The 18,356-nt window shown below is 40.1% G+C and overlaps 1 long non-coding RNA gene across 1 annotated transcript in view; it reads right to left on the minus strand.

The window, feature by feature from the left end:
• Positions 1-2,085: 2,085 nt before the first annotated feature.
• The window catches only part of LOC140843404 (uncharacterized), a 49,528-nt gene continuing 33,257 nt past the window's right edge, over positions 2,086-18,356 (minus strand). The window contains exon 3 of the long non-coding RNA XR_012121132.1: positions 2,086-2,834. This is a non-coding gene — a long non-coding RNA (uncharacterized lncRNA). The remainder of the gene's footprint in view (positions 2,835-18,356) is intronic.

The raw sequence follows: 18,356 nt of genomic DNA on the forward strand, positions 1-18,356 counted from the left end.
GAACCTGCTTATTGATTTCCACAATGGTTGAACTAGTTTACATTCCCACCAGCAGTGTAGGAGGGTTCCCGTTTGTCCACCTCCTTGCCAGCAATTTTTGTTCTTAGTCTTTTCTATGTTGGCCATCCTAACTGGTGTGAGGTGATATCCGACTGTGTCACAGAGATTTTTCATGTATTCTCATTTTAGAAATTTTTTTTCTCTCTGTTCCTCAGCTTGGTCACTCTCCACCACCCTGTCTTCCAGCTCACTGATTCTTTCCTCTGCATCCTCCAGCCTACTTATGCCCTCTGTTGTGTTTTCATTTCCTGTTGTATTCTTCAGCTCTAACTGGTTCATTTTTATATTTTCTGTCCCTTTGTTGAAATCCTCCTTGAGATTATCTGTTCTTTTCCCCAGTTCAGTGAGCACCATTATGACCATTGTTTTGTGTTCTTTCTCAGATAGATTGCCTATCTCCATTTCATTTAGCACTTTTTGTGATGTTTTGCCTTGTTCTTTTTGCTTGGAACATATTCCTCTGGCTCCTCCTCTGTCTGGTTCCCTGTGTTTGTTTCTATGTATTAGATACATCAGCTATAGCTCCTGGTCTTAGAAGTAGTGGTTTCATGTAGTAAGCATCCTGCGGTGACAGCTAAACATTTTCTACAGATGTGGGAAAACTTTTTGGAGATACAGAACATAATAATTATATGAGAAGAACAAACACAAATATCAGTTAATAAATGTTATTGTAGCTGGCAACACTTAAAATTGGTAATTTGTAGTTTCTTTTAAAGTTGTGCAGCTGCAAGCTGATTCATTGCCCTTTAGCCATTGAGCAGTTTAAGAGGAAACAATATATTTAATAAGTTGACATCTTAATTTAATTATTTAAAATACAATTATGTACTTTGATTTACTATTTGGACGGCATCAAAATAATATTAAATCTTTATTTTAAAAAATTAACATATTTTAATTTTCCTCTATAGAAGTGTATATTCCACTTTTGGGGAGAAAAAAAGCCCTGATATCATGACCTACATTCACAGAATGTTTTATTGCTGGATACATGTCTTGGTTTTACACATAAGACTTTATAATAAGTAAATTATGTGGTCTTCGATTTAAGAATACATGAATGCAGAAACACTATGTGGAAGGAAAATAGAGACACCAAGCTAAATCCAAAACAAATCAAAACACAAATAGTTCCACAGCTCTAGAGAATTTAGTAAAAAGTAAGTCAACTTTTAAGCCAGTTAACTTTGGCATTTGAATACAAAAAGTTTAGCAGTGTCATCTACGTAGATGGCTGTGAGGGTTTTCAAAATCCCTGTGTATCCTTTATATAAGCATAGCTGGTATTCTGAGTTCTGCATCCATCTCTGTATTACCCAATCTCACAGAACTCAGATTTCTGCATGAGTTATGTCTGCAGTTTTATCTCCACACATGTGTGAAACCACGCGGGACCCTGCACAACAGACCACCCCCAAGGAGCTCGGAGTGGAGGCTTCAGTCCCGGCTAGAACCTGGGTTCTGGAGCCGTGGAGCAGTGGGGCTGTCGCAGAGCAGACGGCTGCTGGTCTAGGACCAAGGAATCAAGGACACATGGTGGGGAAAGCACAGTCTTTCCAACGAAGACAGCTGGGAAAACCAGGCCCCACTCACACCTCACACAGAAATCACTAAACCCCGGTCTCCACAGCAAGCCCTTCCTCCCGGGACATCCCATAGCTGAGCCCCCTGCAACCGGTGCCCAGGAGGCTTCTCCCGGTTTCCACTCACCTTTCCGTGGGTCACCGCGCCTCCCTGGACACAGAAAGCCGCGCTCCTGTCCGACCGCGGGGAGCCAGGCGGAGGCCCAAGACGCGCTCTCAGGGGGCAGGTGGGTGAGCGGCTGCCCAAGGGCTCTCTGCACACCTACAGGCTGGATGTGCTCTCGGCCCAGGGCAGGCGGGTCCATCTCGCCGCGGTCAGGCTGAATCTATTAAATTTTGGAAATTCAGACTGAAAGAGAGCCAAATATCCCCACAACTTCTCTATGGTTAAGGACCTGAAGGGGCACCTGTTTTGTCACCCCAGGATACACCTCTTTGTTAGAGTGATTATTCTACACTGGTTATTATTCGGAAACTGCAAACACAAGAGAAACTCTGAAAACCCACTGGAAGTTGGCCTTTTGTATGAGATTTACCTGTGCAAGGGAAATCTCCATTTGTGAGGGTGTCTTCCCCTCTGAATCAGGAAGAGGTGAATGACTGAATCTAGAAATCTTAGCACAGGCAAAGACATAAATGTGAATAAAAACCAGATGCCTTTTATGGTGCTTTGCCTGAAAACCTCCCATAACTGGCCTCCCCCACAGCCAACATCTTTTCTTTCATTCTTACATGAAGATGTCATTTACAGTGATGGTTTGTGTCTTTTGTGGGACTTACTAAGTTTTACTAGGAGTCTAACATATATGGGTGAAGCGTAGGAGCTCAGCTCCTGGCAAGTTCGCAGTGGATTCCACGAGCCCAAAACAGGACAAGGCTACACGGTTCAAACCAAGCTTTATTCTCCCGGTGGCCAGTTCAGTGCTGAGATTACACCTCCTGTATCTGCATGCAGCAAGTCTCTGATCCACACTCTGCAATAGAGCACCAGGCAAAGATCCTTATATAGCAGCACAGACATCAGTGACCTCCTGCCAACCAGTATGCAAGCCTGCACAAGCTCAGTAGGCAGTCATGAGATCACAATGCACACACATTTTGAGGAGTCAGGAGACAGCACAGGGCATGCCAAGTGGGTGAGTAGGTGAGGGTCAGGCAAGCAGCCTGGCCGTGGGAACTCCATTTTCTCTGCAACGAGAGAGACACATATTATTAACTTTCTGTTTGTTTTCTCATGTTAATCTATCTTTTATTACCAGAAAGGTCTCAGCCACATACACAGGAGGATAGAGGGAAAATTATCTTTCCTCCCCACTCATGTAATTGAATATTATCCAGCACTAGAAATCAGCATCAGCCCATTGAGATACGTGGATGAATCTGATGTGAATATTGAAAACTAAAAGAATTTTAAACTATAGGACCGCATTTCCTTTACACTGTGGGACCCCATTTCCAGAACATTATGGACAAGGCAAAATTACACAGATGGTGAATAGATCATGAGGTGGGGCTTGGAGAATTCCATGGGACACTTTAGTGGATGACACGTGCTACTATGCATTTCTCCAAACCCAAAGGTTTTTACATTGTAAGAGGAAATAAAAACCAATTCAAATTTTATTATGTAGACAGTGAAAGTATCACAGGATGAAAAACAAAATGTGACAAAGAATATAACTACATTAAAGGACAAACCCACAGACAACATCATACTTAACAGGGAGAAGCTGAAAGCATTTCCTTTAAGATAGGGAACAAGACAAGGATGCCCACTCTCCCCACTTTTATTCAACATAGTTCTAGAGGTCCTAGCCACAGCACTCAGGTAACACAAAGAAATGAAAAGCATCCAGATTGGCAAGGAAGAAGTTAAATGGTCCCTGTTTGCAGACGATATGATATTGTACATAAAAAGCCCTAATAATCCACTCCAAAACTACTAGAAGTAACATCTGCATTCAGAAAAGTTGCAGGATACAAAATTTATACAAATAAATCTGTTGCATTCCTATATACTAATAATGAACTAACAAAAAGAGAAATCAGGAAAACAATTCCATTCACAATTGCATCAAAAAGAATAAAATACCTGGGAATAAACCTAACCAAGGAAGTGAAAGAACTATACTCTGAAAACTACAAGACACTCATGAAAGAAATTAAAGAAGATACCAATAAATGGAAACCCATCCTGTGCTCATAGATAGGAAGAATTAATATTGTCAAAACAGCCATCCTGCCTAAAGGAATGAAATCCCTATCAAAATTCCAATGGCATTCTTCAACAAATTAGAGCAAATAGTTCTAAAATTCACATGGAACAACAAAAGACCCCCCCGAATAGCCAAAGTAATCCTGAGAAGGAATAATAAAGCTGGGGGGATTACATTCCCTGACTTTAAGCTCTACTAAAAAGCAACAGTAATCAAGACAACTTGGTACTGGCACAACAACAGACCCATAAATCAATGGGAGAGAAAAGACAGCCTAGATATAAACCCAAGCATTTATGGTCAATTAATATACATTAAAGGAGTCTGTGCAACAACTGGTGTTGGCAAAACTGGACAGCTACATTTAAGAGAATGAAACCAAATACCAGTTGACCCAGGAATTCCACTCCTAGGAATTTATCCAAAGAAAACAAGATCTCAGATTCAAAAAGACATATGCACCCCTATGTTTATCATAGCCCTTTGTACAATAGCCAAGATATGGAAGCAACCTAAGTGTCCATCAGTAGATGAATGGATAAAGAAGATGTGGTACATATACACAATGGAATACTATTCAGCCCTAAGAAGGAAAAAAATCCTTCCATTTGCAACAACATGGATGGAACTACTCGAGGGCATTATGCTCAGTGAAATAAGTCAGGCAGAGAACCAAATGACCACTCATTTGTGGAGTATAACAACAAAGCAAAACTGATGGAACAAAACAGCAGCAGACTCACAGACTCCAAGAAGGGACGAGCGGTGACCAAAGGGGAGGGTGAGGGGAGGGTGGGTGGGGAGGGAGGAAGAAGCAGATTGAGAAGTATTATGATTGGTACACATGATGTGTGGGGGGTGTCACGGGGAAGACAGTGTAGCACAGAGAAGACAAGTAGTGACTCTGTGGCATCTTACTACACCGATGGACAGTGACTGTAATGGGGTATGTGGGGAGGGGACTTGATAATATATTTGAATCTAGTAATCACATGTTTTTCATGTGAAACCTTCATAAGATTGCATATCAATGTTACCTTAATAAAAAATATATATGAAAAAAAATCAGTCAGTGTTGGGGCAAAACATGCTCACCTAAATAACTTTGGCAATGTAGACTAATGATGTAAATAAACAGTGGACTCCAGTTTAGAAAATTCCTTCTCAGGATAAGGAAAAATTCTGATGTTCTAAAATTAAGTGCCGTAAGGGCTGCAGGACCAGGGGAAGAGACAAGGGAAGGTGCTCATCCAATAGCCAGGGCCATAGCTAGCCAGAAAGTCCATGTGACTGGGTGAAATCATTTCAGCTGTTAGCTAGAAGGTCCTAGAAGCACAGCATTCCTCTTGAGCATGAACAATGTCTGACCATCATCGACAACCAATCCAGGGTCCTTCCTTACGGACTATCCACTTATCCCTGGACTTTCTCACTTCACGTTTGCCCACCACCTTTATCTAACACCAGTATAAACTTAAAGAACTTTCTTTCCCTCAGACCCCTTATGAATGATCCCTGTTTCTTGAGTCTGGCAGACAAGTTGTTTCTGCTCACTGGTCTGGCTGCTGGTGAACCAGAAACTTCCTGTCTCAGAAATGAATCCCTTTTCTGGCTAACATCTGTAAAGTCTCAATAAACCCTTTTATTTCAGACATCTGTTGGTTTCCACTGTTTTTGATTTGTCTTCAATCAAAAGGGGGTATTAGCTAAGAATGCTGGAACCACTATACCTGTAAACTGGAATGGGGCAATCACTGAATTTAATAAACGGCAGCTGATGAGAGCCAGGTTTCTCCATATTGCAGTGCAGTTACAGATGAGCAAGGAGTATGTGACAATATCCATATGATAATGGAGACATCAGAATAAACTCATCTTTAGCTTAATATGCATACATAAAGTTCCACATAGAAATCTTTATGCTTAGGAATGTATACATAGGTTGGAGGAGTTGCATATATTTCCCTGCATTCTCCTCTGAGCACATGTAGATTTTTAATACCATTCTCAAATGAAGGGAACCAGGGATCTTTGAAGAAATGGCTGATACTAAAAATGAGACAATAAATAAAGGACTCAGGACACTATTCAAGGATCACAAAGTAAGGAAGTAACACCAAGAACGAAGACCCACAAAGATGGAATATGTCAGAGGGAACAGGAGCCGGTGGAAGGAGCTCACCGCTGCCAGGCAGGCATGACCTGAGCACCAAACACCGCGGTGCTGCAGCATCACCAAAAGCCTGGCACAACTGTCTGGCACCCACACCAGTAAAAATAAAATACTATACATATTGTTTATGAATGGGGTTGAACAGAAATGTCCTATGCAGAAGATTTCCAAATGATGTAGACCCTCAGCGTCCATCATGGCGGTGGATCTAACTCCCCGCTCCTAGCCCAGGCTCCACATACTGTTTTCTTCCTAAAAAAAGAAACAGAATGGACATGGGAAAAAATAACCTCAGAGTGGAGAAACCTGAGACACACTATGTCAGCTAGTGACCAAAGCTAAGACTGTAAAGAAAAGATGATCACTGTACTGGAGACTATGAAATAATACCTCTAAAGCCTAACTATTGAAGGTTTCATTAACTCTGGGAGTCTCAAAATAAGACTCCTCAGAAACAAGGTAAGTGAATGAAGGGTAAGTCCTAATGTGTCATATGATTAGAGTAACCTAATTCCTAAATCTGGGTTAGATGATGAAAAGATGATGCTGATTTGGGGAAGATTATTACCAATTTTATTGCATACTGCTTAAATTCATGCAGGATGAACTAGTTTCAGAACTGAAATTACCTTAATATTGAAGAGCCAAACCATTATCTCCCTTTCCTAAATCAGATGTATTTATGGAAAATAGATTTTCTCTGGTTGCAAGTAGAAAATACGAGGGCACTTGGTTTAATTTTGCATCTCACTTTCAAAGATGACGTGGTCATGTTTCCGGTCTCCTTCTCTTCTTTCTGTGCCTCTTCCCCGTCATAACAGATGCTTTCATGCTCATTTCTTTACTTTTTCTATTGGCTTCTTTTCAAACTCAGAAAGTATGTTGCCATTTTGTTAGTCTTACGTCCCTCACATAATTTCTTTTTGCCTATTTTTTATTGAAATATTGAAATACATACCAAATGGTGTCAGGTGTACAACACTGTGATTCAGCAACTATATACTTAGCCATTACGACTTTAAATTATAGGTATTAGTTTATGTTTGTACTCTCCTCACATTAATTCTCTGAGGTAGGTGCTATGATTAGCACTACGTAACAGATGAGAAACTAAATCGGAGAAAGGTCAAGCAATTTTCCCAAGGTCACCAGCTAGTAAGTAGTAGAGCCAGAATTCACACCTAAGCAGTCAGATTTTAGCATTCCCACTCTAGACTCAAAATTCTCAAGGGCAGAGACAGTGCTTTATGTATCTTTGCATTCCCAGGGTCTACCAGGGAACCTAGCACATAAATGCAATATAAGTCAAACTAAACTGCATTTGCTGAATTCTGCTAAAAAGTTTAGGAATATCAAAAATGACTAAGACATGATTCTTACTCTCAAAGAAATCTGTGCCCTATTAGCGTTAGGGAGAATTAGTAAAAGATTCCAATAATGGAAAGGAATGAACTAAAAGAAAAGAAACAGAGTTCAGCAGTTTACACTTTGACAGGCTGTATTAGAATGTTGAGGATCCTATTTAAAATCTCATCACAGTAGCACATAGAATCTCCCTGGAACCCATGGTTGCATGAAAAACCAAATCCAATGACTCATGACCAGTGAATTATTGCAATCCAAACTGGAAGATGTCTAGTGACAAACTCTAACATGCTGGCCCAGCCTTTGCCCTATTTACCAGTGTACTATATACCAATCCTGAGCCCACTATGAGCCACACAATTGTAATAGGGGTGTTGATACAAAGAATAATTAATGCAATAAAGATATAGAAGGCGTGCTGAAATCTGAGGATGGCTCAGATAACTAACATTGGGTAATATGATAGATGGGAAAATGGGTTATCTGGAACTATGAGCAAAATCAACAAGATGGCATTTTTAACCATCAGAATTTCTATTTTTTTTAAATCAATTTCCCAAGAAAATGGTAACAATAATTGTACTTTAAAAGACCAAGAATTTAGTTGGCATAATCTTACCTGTGGATTATGGCTGCTAAAAAGGAAACTAGCATAATTTTGGTGTGAATTTGTAAAATAGACCGCCTAGATAAAGGAGAAACTGGTTACTGGCCAGTGTTCTACACTGCTTAGACTACACCTAAGCTACTTCATTCACTAGTGGGAACAATATTTTAAGAGAGACATTGACAAATCAGAGTCCATAGAAGCAGAAGAGAGGGTTGAGGGCTAGAAGCATAATCAGCCAGACAGTGAACTTTGGAATGTTTTGCCTGGAGAACTGGAGAAAGTATACAGTAACAGATGAGTGTCTGTTTGCAATATCTTGTGCCAGGGAAAAGAACTAAAACTGTGGACAGAAGTCAGAAAGTAGCAGCCAGGAAGCCAATATGAGGAAGTTTTTCTATGATATGAACAGATATGAACTGTCTCACATAGATTACATGTGAGACATGTACTGAGGCAGGAAGCAGTAAACCAGGGCTTGATGCCATCTGTCAACTTTCTATAGATTCCTTTACTGACATGGGAAGATAGGCTCATATGATGCTCTCTAAGATCCCTTTCATTTAAGAAATCTCTCTCTGAGATGTCTAAGTCTCTCATCTAAGATGTCTCTCATCTGAGATGCCACAAAAATTTTGAGATGATTTTCAAAGTTCAGAGAGAATCACACATTCTTCATTTGGAGAAGATCCATCACAGCTAAAACTAAACTTAAAAAATTAAAACTGGACCATGGTAACCCATCCATCAAAAGAGCCAAATAAAGTTTTCTTTAAATAACATTGATCATCCAGTTTATTTCCATAATAGTACCTTCAACATAGTGGTGCCCACGTGTTCAAAAACCTGACAGACTGAAGCATATTTCAGAAATGCCTGTCTTTTATAATAATAAGCAGCTCTTGTAATTGGCATAGGGCAGTGATTTGCATTTTCTCATGTGCTTCCTGCTGTTTGTAACATGAAAAGCAAGGGATTCATTCTAGCTTTATAATCTATATTTTCTAAGCAAAGTTATTTAATCATGATTTCACCAGTCTTTAATTTGAACTCAATCAAAATTCAGGCCTGAGGTTACAGGCATATTGACTTTCATTCAGTCCTGAAGTGATAAAAGGGTAAAAATGCAGAAGGTCCTCATGATCAAGGGAACATGGTATATATCTTGCTTTTCAAGTTCATGGGCTATCTGCTTCAGCAAAATATGTACATGTGATCATGAAGTTTTTTCCCTCACATTTCAAATTACTCTTTTATCACCTCTTTGCTAACTCCCCTCATTCTGAATTTTCATTCTAAGTCCATTTTATTCTAAACTAAGAATGTTATATAACTAATTCTTTCATCGGACTCTCATCGTCTTTCTCATTCTTTGTTCATGTATGTCCTTTGGCCTTATGAAGTGTTATCTTAACATTTTAAACACATTCAATGGCAAATACAGAGGACTCAGCATCAGGTGGGCATGTTACATTTTAAAAGTCAAGGAAATAGGAAGGTGACTGAATTGCTCTACCTCACTGAACCTAAAACTGGAGATGGAAAAGATGGGAATTGTATGAAGCCTCTCTTATCTTCTCTTTCTCCCTCTTATCTTTTATTCTTTTTCCTGAGGGGCGTGCCAGTGGTGATAGTAGTGGTGTGTATGTGTGTGTGTGTGCATGTGTGTGTGTGTGCCTAGGAAGAAAGAAAAAGGAGAGAGAAGAAAAAACAGAGAGGAAGAGGAGAGGAAAGCCAGAGTTTAATACTATAAATAATTGCTAAAATGTATATAGCTATCATTTTACTGAAGCAAGAGCACGTAAGACACATACAGGATTGGAACTGGAGAAGGAGAAGCGGATCTCTTGGAAAGGGGAACCCGAGCCCATTCACCATTTCCAAGCTCGCAATAATTTTAGTCAACAGGTATTTCTTCAGGGTTACATTTACCACCTACCAGTAATTTTCAGGGGCACACATGCTGCATTTCCAAGTAGGTAAGGTTTGCTTTTGGCACAGCCCCTCCTACTTCTCCCCCATCCTTGGCCTTTCTTTCTCTAACCTGTAGACTCAGCGGAACTCACACGGAATTCTGACCCGCCAAAAACCTTTTGGTACCCCAGCCATCTCTTTCTCTTCTTTCCCGTCCCAAATCAAGCCTTATTCCCACATTGTGCAAGGAGGTAGTTGGCCAGTGATCTGATTAAAATAAGCTGACAGAAATGAGTGTTAACTTCAACTACAACAAAAAGTGTAGTTTAAAAGATGTTGTTAGAGGGGTGGAGCCAACATGGCGGCATGAGTAGGACAGTGGGAATCTCCTCCCAAAAACATACATATTTTTGAAAAAAGAATAAATACAACTAATCCTAAAAGAGAGACCAGAAGACACAGGACAACAGCCAGACTACATCCGCTCATGCGAGAGCCCAGCGCTTGGTGAAAGGGGTAAGATACAAGCCCCGGCCCAGCAGGACCCGAGCACACCTCCCCCCAGCTCCTGGCGGGAGGGAGAGGGAGCCCAGGACTGCTAAACACCCAGCCCCAGCCACCTGCACCAGAGCGCAGACACAGTGCATGCATGGAGGGCTGGAAACTAGGGAAATAGGGCAGCAAGGTCTCTGAGTGGGTTCCGAAGCTGATGCCCCTGTGACAAAGAAAAGCAAGTGCTTTTTGAAAGTCTTAAAGGGACAGGGACATAACAGCTGGATGGAAACAACAAAGGTCACAGTCCAGTGGCTGGAAATTACAGGGAAAACCGGGTGCACTAACCCCGTGGTCAACAGCTCTGAGAACCCTCACGGAGGTAAACAGCCAAACAACGCCCCCGTCCATTACCCCTCCGGGCACTGCGAAAGCAGGGAAGCAGCCTAAGGCAGGCCCCGCCCCCTCAGAAAGGGTCGTTTTCTCCATATCGGCCGGGGAAGACACAAAGACCCAGTCTACACGCAATTACCCAACACAAGCCACTAGGGGTCGCAGTTGTCCCAGTAAAGAAAGGCCAGTAGCAAGTGAAAAGTTTGGCCCTCCCAGCTGACAGTCAATAGCACCTGTCAACATGAAAAGGCAAAAAAGTATGATCCAAACAAGACTAACCCAGACAGCTTCGGCATCTGCTACATCTTCCCCTGAGAAGGAAACTGGGGAGATAGATTTAGCCAGTCTTCCTGAAAAATAATTCAAAACAAAAGTCATAACCATGCTGATGGACTTGCAGAGAAATATGCAAGAACTAAGGAAGGAGAATACAGAAACAAAACTAGCTCTGGAAGGACTTCAAAACAGAATGGATGAGAAGCAAGAGACCTTTAATGGACTAGAAAACAGAGACCAGGAACGCAGAGAAGCTGATGCAGAGAGAGCTGAAAGGATCTCCAGGAATGAAAGAATTCTAAGAGAGCTGAGTGACCAACCGAAAAGGAACAATATTCGCATTATAGGGGTACCAGAAGAAGAAGAGAGAGAAAAAAGGGATAGAAAGTGTCTTTGAAGAAATAATTGCCGAAAACTTCCCCAAACTAGGGGAAGAAATGGCCTCTCAGACCACAGAGGTACACAGAACTCCCATGACAAGGGATCCAGGGAGGGCAACACCAAGACACATAATAAATAAAATGGCAAAGATCAAAGACAAGGACAAAGTATTGAAGGCAGCCAGAGAGAAATAAAAGGTTACCTACAGAGGAAAACCCATCAGGGTATCATCAGACTTCTCAACAGAAACCCTACAGGCCAGAAGATAATGGCATGATATACTTAATGCAATGTAACAGAAGGGCCTCGAACCAAGACTACTGTATCCAGCATGAATATCATTTAAATATGAAGGAGGGGTTAAACAATTCCAAGACAAGCAAAAGTTGAGGGAATTTGCCTCCCACAAACCACCTTTACAGGGAATCCTACAGGGACTACTCTAGATGGGAGCACTCCTGAAAAGAGCACAGAACAGAACACTCAACATATGAAGAAGGGAGGAGGAGGAATAAGAAGGGAGAGAAATAAAGAATCATCAGACTGCGTTTATAACAGCTCAACAAGCGAGTTAGGTTAGACAGTAAGATAGTAAAGAAGCTAACCCAGAACCTTCGGTAACCACAAACTTAAAGCCTGCAATGGCAATAAGTTCATACCTCTCAATAATCACCCAAAATGTAAATGGACTGAATGCACCTAGCAAAAGACACAGAGTAATAGAATGGGTAAAAAAGCAAGATCCATCCATATGCTGCTTACAAGAGACTCACCTCAAACCCAAAGACATGCACAGACTTAAAGTTAAGGGATGGAAAAAGATATTTCATGCAAACAACAGAGAGAAGAAAGCAGGTGTTGCAATTCTGGTATGAGAAAAAACAGACTTCAAAATAAAGAAAGTAACAAAAGACAAAGAAGGACATTACATAATGATAAAGGGCTCAGTCCAACAAGAGGATATAACCATTATAAACATATATGCACCCAATACAGGAGCACCAACATACCTGCAACAAATACCAACAGAACTAAAGGAGGAAATAGAATGCAATGCATTCATTATAGGAGACTTCAACACACCAATCACTCCAAAGGACAGATCCACCAGACAGAAAATAAGTAAGGACACACAGGCACTGAACAACACAATAGAACAGATGGATCTAATAGACATCTACAGAAGTCTACATCCAAAAGCAACAGGGTACACATTCTTCTCAAGTGCACATGGAACATTCTCCAGAATAGACCACATACTAGGCCACAAAAAGAGCATCAGTAAATTCCTAAAGATTGAAATCCTACCAAACAACTTTTCAGACCACAAAGGCATAAAACTAGAAATAAACTGTACAAAGAAAGCAAAAAGGCTCACAAACACATGGAGGCTTAAGAACACGCTCCTAAATAATCAATGGATCAATGACCAAATCAAAATGGAGATCCAGCAATATATGGAAACAAACGACAACAGCAACACTAAGCCCCAACTACTGTGGGACACAGCAAAAGCAGTCTTAAGAGGAAAGTATATAGCAATCCAGGCATATTTAAAAAAGGAAGAACAATCCCAAATAAAAGGTCTAACATCACAATTATCGAAATTGGAAAAAGAAGAACAAATGAGGCCTAAGGTCAGCAGAAGGAGGGACATAATAAAGATCAGAGAAGAAATAAATAAAATTGAGAAGAATAAAACAATAGCAAAAATCAATGAAACCAAGAGCTGGTTCTTCGAGAAAATAAACAAAATAGATAAGCCTCTAGCCAGACTTATTAAGAGGAAAAGAGAGTCAACACAAATCAACAGTATCAGAAACGAGAAAGAACAAATCACGACAGACCCCACAGAAGTACAAAGAATTATTAGTGAGTACTATGAAAACCTATATGCTAACAAGCTTGGAAACCTAGGAGAAATGGACAACTTCCTAGAAAAATACAACCTTCCAAGACTGACCCAGAAAGAAACAGAAAATCTGAACAGACCAATTACCAGCAACGAAATTGAAGCGGTAATCAAAAAACTACCAAAGAACAAACCCCCCGGGCCAGATGGATTCACCTCAGAATTTTATCAGACATACAGGGAAGACATAATACCCATTCTCCTTAAAGTTTTCCAAAAAAATGGAAGAGGAGGGAATACTCCCAAACTCATTCTATGAAGCCAACATCACCCTAATACCAAAACCAGCCAAAGACCCCACCAAAAAAGAAAACTACAGACCAATATCCCTGATGAACGTAGATGCAAAAATACTCAACAAAATATTAGCAAACCGAATTCAAAAATACATCAAAAGGATCGTACACCATGACCAAGTGGGATTCATCCCAGGGATGCAAGGATGGTACAACATTCAAAAGTCCATCAACATCATCCACCGCATCAACAAAAAGAAAGACAAAAATCACATGATCATCTCCATAGATGCTGAAAAAGCATTTGACAAAGTTCAACATCCATTCATGATAAAAACTCTCAGCAAAATGGGAATAGAGTGCAAGTACCTCAACATAATAAAGGCCATCTATGATAAACCCACAGCCAACATCATACTGAACAGCGAGAAGCTGAGAGCTTTTCCTCTGAGATCGGGAACTAGACAGGGATGCCCACTCTCCCCACTGTTATTTAACATAGTACTGGAGGTCCTAGCCATGGCAATTAGACCAAACAAAGAAATAAAAGGAATCTAGATTGGTAAAGAAGAAGTTAAACTGTCACTATTTGCAGATGACATGATACTATACATAAAAAACCCTAAAGACTCCACCCCAAAACTACTAGAACTGATATCGGAATACAGCAAAGTTGCAGGATACAAAAATCAACACACAGAAATCTGTGGCTTTCCTATACACTAACAATAAACTAATAGAAAGAGAAATCAGGAAGACAACTCCATTCACAATTGCATCAAAAAAAATAAAATACCTAGGAATAAACCTAACCAAAGAAGTGAAAGACTTAATACTCTGAAAACTACAAGTCACTCTTAAGAGAAATTAAAGGGGACACTAACAGATGGAAACTCATCCCATGCTCGTGGCTAGGAAGAATTAATATCGTCAAAATGGCCATCCTGTCCAAAGCAATATACAGACTTGATGCAATCCCTATGAAACTACCAGCAACATTCTTCAATGAACTGGAACAAATAGTTCAAAAATTCATGTGGAAACACCAAAGACCCCGAATAGCCAAAGCAATCCTGAGAAAGAAGAATAAAGTAGGGGGGATCTCACTCCCCAACTTCAAGCTCTACTCTAAAGCCATAGTAATCAACACAATTTGGTACTGACACAAGAACATAGCCACAGACCAATGGAACAGACTAGAGAATCCAGACATTAACCCAGACATATATGGTCAATTAATATTTGATAAAGGAGCCATCGACATACAATGGCGAAATGACAGTCTCTTCAACTGATGGTGCTGGCAAAACTGGACAGCTACATGTAGGAGAATGAAACTGGATCATTGCCTAACCCCATATACAAAAGTAAACTCAAAATGGATCAAAGGCCTGAATGTAAGTCATGAAACCATTAAGCTCTTGGAAAAAAACATAGGCAAAAACCTCTTAGACATAAACATGAGTGACCTCTTCTTGAACATATCTCCCCGGGCAAGGAAAACAACAGCAAAAATGAACAAGTGGGAGTATATTAAGCTGAAAAGCTTCTGTACAGCAAAAGACACCATCAATAGAACAGAAAGGAACCCTACAGTATGGGAGAATATATTTGAAAATGACAGATCCGATAAAGGCTTGACGTCCAGAATATATATAAAGAGCTCACACGCCTCAACAAACAAAAAACAAATAACAAAATTAAAAAATGGGCAGACGAACTGAACAGACAGTTCTCTAAAAAAGAAATACAGATGGCCAACAGACACATGAAAAGATGCTCCACATCGCTAATTATCAGAGAAATGCAAATTAAAACCACAATGAGGTATCACCTCACACCAGTAAGGATGGCTGCCATCCAAGAGACAAACAACAACAAATGTTGGCGAGGCTGTGGAGAAAGGGGAACCCTCCTACACTGCTGGTGGGAATGTAAATAAGTTCAACCATTGTGGAAAGCAGTATGGAGGTACATCAAAATGCTCAAAACAGACCTACCATTTGACCCAGGAATTCCACTCCTAGGAATTTACCCTAAGAATGCAGCAATCAAGTTTGAGAACGACAGATGCACCCCTATGATTATCGCAGCACTATTTACAATAGCCAAGAATTGGAAGCAACCTAAATGTCCATCCATAGATGAATGGATAAAGAAGATGTGGTACATATACACAATGGAATACTACTCAGCCATAAGAAAAGGGCAAATCCTACCATTTGCAGCAACAGGGATGGAGCTGGAGGGTATTGTGCTCAGCGAAATAATCCAAGCGGAGAAAGAGAAATACCAAATGATTTCACTCATCTGTGGAGTATAAGAACAATGGAGAAACTGAAGGAACCAAACAGCAGCAGAATCACAGAACTCATGAATGGACTAACAGGTACCAAAGGGAAAGGGACTGGGGAGGATGGGTGGGTAGGGAGGGATAAGGGGGTTGAAGAAGAAGGGTGGTATTAAGATTAGCATGCATGGGGGGTGGGAGAAAGGGCAGGGCTGTACAACACAGAGAAGACAAGTAGTGACTCTACAACACTTTGCTATGCTGATGGACAGTGACTGTAAAGGGGTTTATAGGGGGACCTGATATAGGGGAGAGCCTAGTAAACAATATTCATCATGTAAGTGTAGATTAAGATAACAAGGAAAAAAAAAGCAGTTCCTGTGTGGTCACCTCCCATGAGTTCTACACAATAGTATAAAGGGCATATAAAAGTGTAGGCAAAGGGTTTGTTTCTGCTTATACAGAGGATCAAAGCCTAATTTGGCTACCCCGAAAATGAACTAAGATACGATATGAAAAAGAACTTCCAACATCACCACTCTCTGGAAGACTCATGCCAGAAGATGATCATCAAAAAACCCCAACAAAGATCCACGTGCTGCTACAGGAGTAGATGCACTCATCCCACTGGTTCCTGGACTTGCCATGGGAATGAAGAAGGAGATATCTAAGCTGGCCTGTGCACACAGTAAAACAACAAATTTGACTGGATCTACACTGTTGGAACTCAACCAAGAATTAGGAGAAGTGCAAATTGTAGTGCTCCAAAATCTTACAACTACAGACTATTTACTGTTAAAAGAACATATGGGATGTGAACAGTCCCCAGGAATGGGGTGTTCTAATTTGTCTGATTTCTCTCAGACTGTTCAAGTTCAGTTGGACAATATCCACCATATCATAGATAAGTTTTCACAAATGCCTAAGGTGCCTAACTGGTTTTCTTGGTTTCACTGGAGATGGCTGGTAATTATAAGTATGCTTTGGTTATGTAACTGTATTCCTATTACGTTAATGTGTGTGTGCAATTTAATTAGTAGTTTAAAACCTATACATGCTGAAGTTACTATACAAGAAGATATGTCAAAGAAATAATCAATCTTCCCATGTTTTCTTCCGCCTGCTACTTCTATAGCTTTTCTTCTTCCTTCCTAATTACAACCCATAAATAGAATTCGTGCCTCATATCGAATTTACCGTGTATCATAATTCTTCCAAGTGGTAAAGATACCTCAAGACAAATGCTGGGCATAGAAGCCACAGGGCATAAATATGCAAAGAAGTAAAAAATTAACCTTTTCAAACAATAAGGCTTCTCTCTCACTTATCCACTTTACATTTCCCTGTATGGCCCCGGAAGATGACTGGTTAGCCAGAGACGGGTAAGATTCCTCAAGGGAGGAACAACCTAAGACAGGCACAGTCACAGGGGGGCCATCAGGTGAGAAATTGGGGATCAACAGAGGTGAGGCTTAGAACCTCCTCCGCCCCCCCCTGTTCTGAGGGAAATCTGCTGCATCTGTGGATGTTTTATTGCCCTTGTCTAGCTTGGATTAACACATAGTCTACAGGCACACACCTGATCATCTAAATTTGTTCTCTTACAACACTAAACTATGTTTTCTATCTTTATCTTGCATCTACCTACCACTTCAGCATTTTATTAAAAATAATAATAATAAAGAGAGAAATGTGGTATCCACATATAAATCAAGTATAAAAATCAAACGAATATTCATATATGAACTGTTTATAGTTCATAATGCATGATCAAAACCGAAAGTTTCTGTGATGACTGCCCTTGTACTATTCACCATGTAACTTATTCACTATGTAAGAATTTGTTCTCCATGTAAGAACTTGTTCGTTATGCTTCAGAAGATTGGAGACTGACAAAAATTAGGCTTGGGGTGGATTAATGATTATACATTGAGCATTGAGTCCCCTATACAGAATTTTATTGTTGTTAACAACCATTTGATCCCAAAAAATAGGAGAGATGCCCTCAAAAAGAAAAAAAAAAAAGAAAAGTACACACCTCCAATTGTAAAATAAATAAGTAACCGGGATGTAATGTATAGGATAAGGAATACAGTCAAAATATTGTAACAACTTGGTATGGTGATAGCTGGTACCTAGAATTATCATGTATACAAATGTTCTATCACTGTGTTGTACTCCTGAAACTAATGTAATACTGTGTGTCAACTACCCTTCAATAAAAAATAATTATCTAAAAAAAAAAAGATGTTGTTAACTTTAGTGGGTCTCTATTTGCATTTTCTCATTCTTGAGTAGGTACTTTTTCATCAGATTCCCAAAGGAACCTACCTGCAGAGCAATTAAAATACATTAATCTAACTGGAAAAATGTATATGGGAATTATATTTTAAATGAGGTACATATGAGGGCTCCTGGTAGAGTTAGATGCATGCTTATATATTATTCCCATCAA

Source organism: Manis javanica, chromosome 9 (assembly GCF_040802235.1).
Source record: "Manis javanica isolate MJ-LG chromosome 9, MJ_LKY, whole genome shotgun sequence".
Classification (NCBI taxonomy): domain Eukaryota; kingdom Metazoa; phylum Chordata; class Mammalia; order Pholidota; family Manidae; genus Manis; species Manis javanica.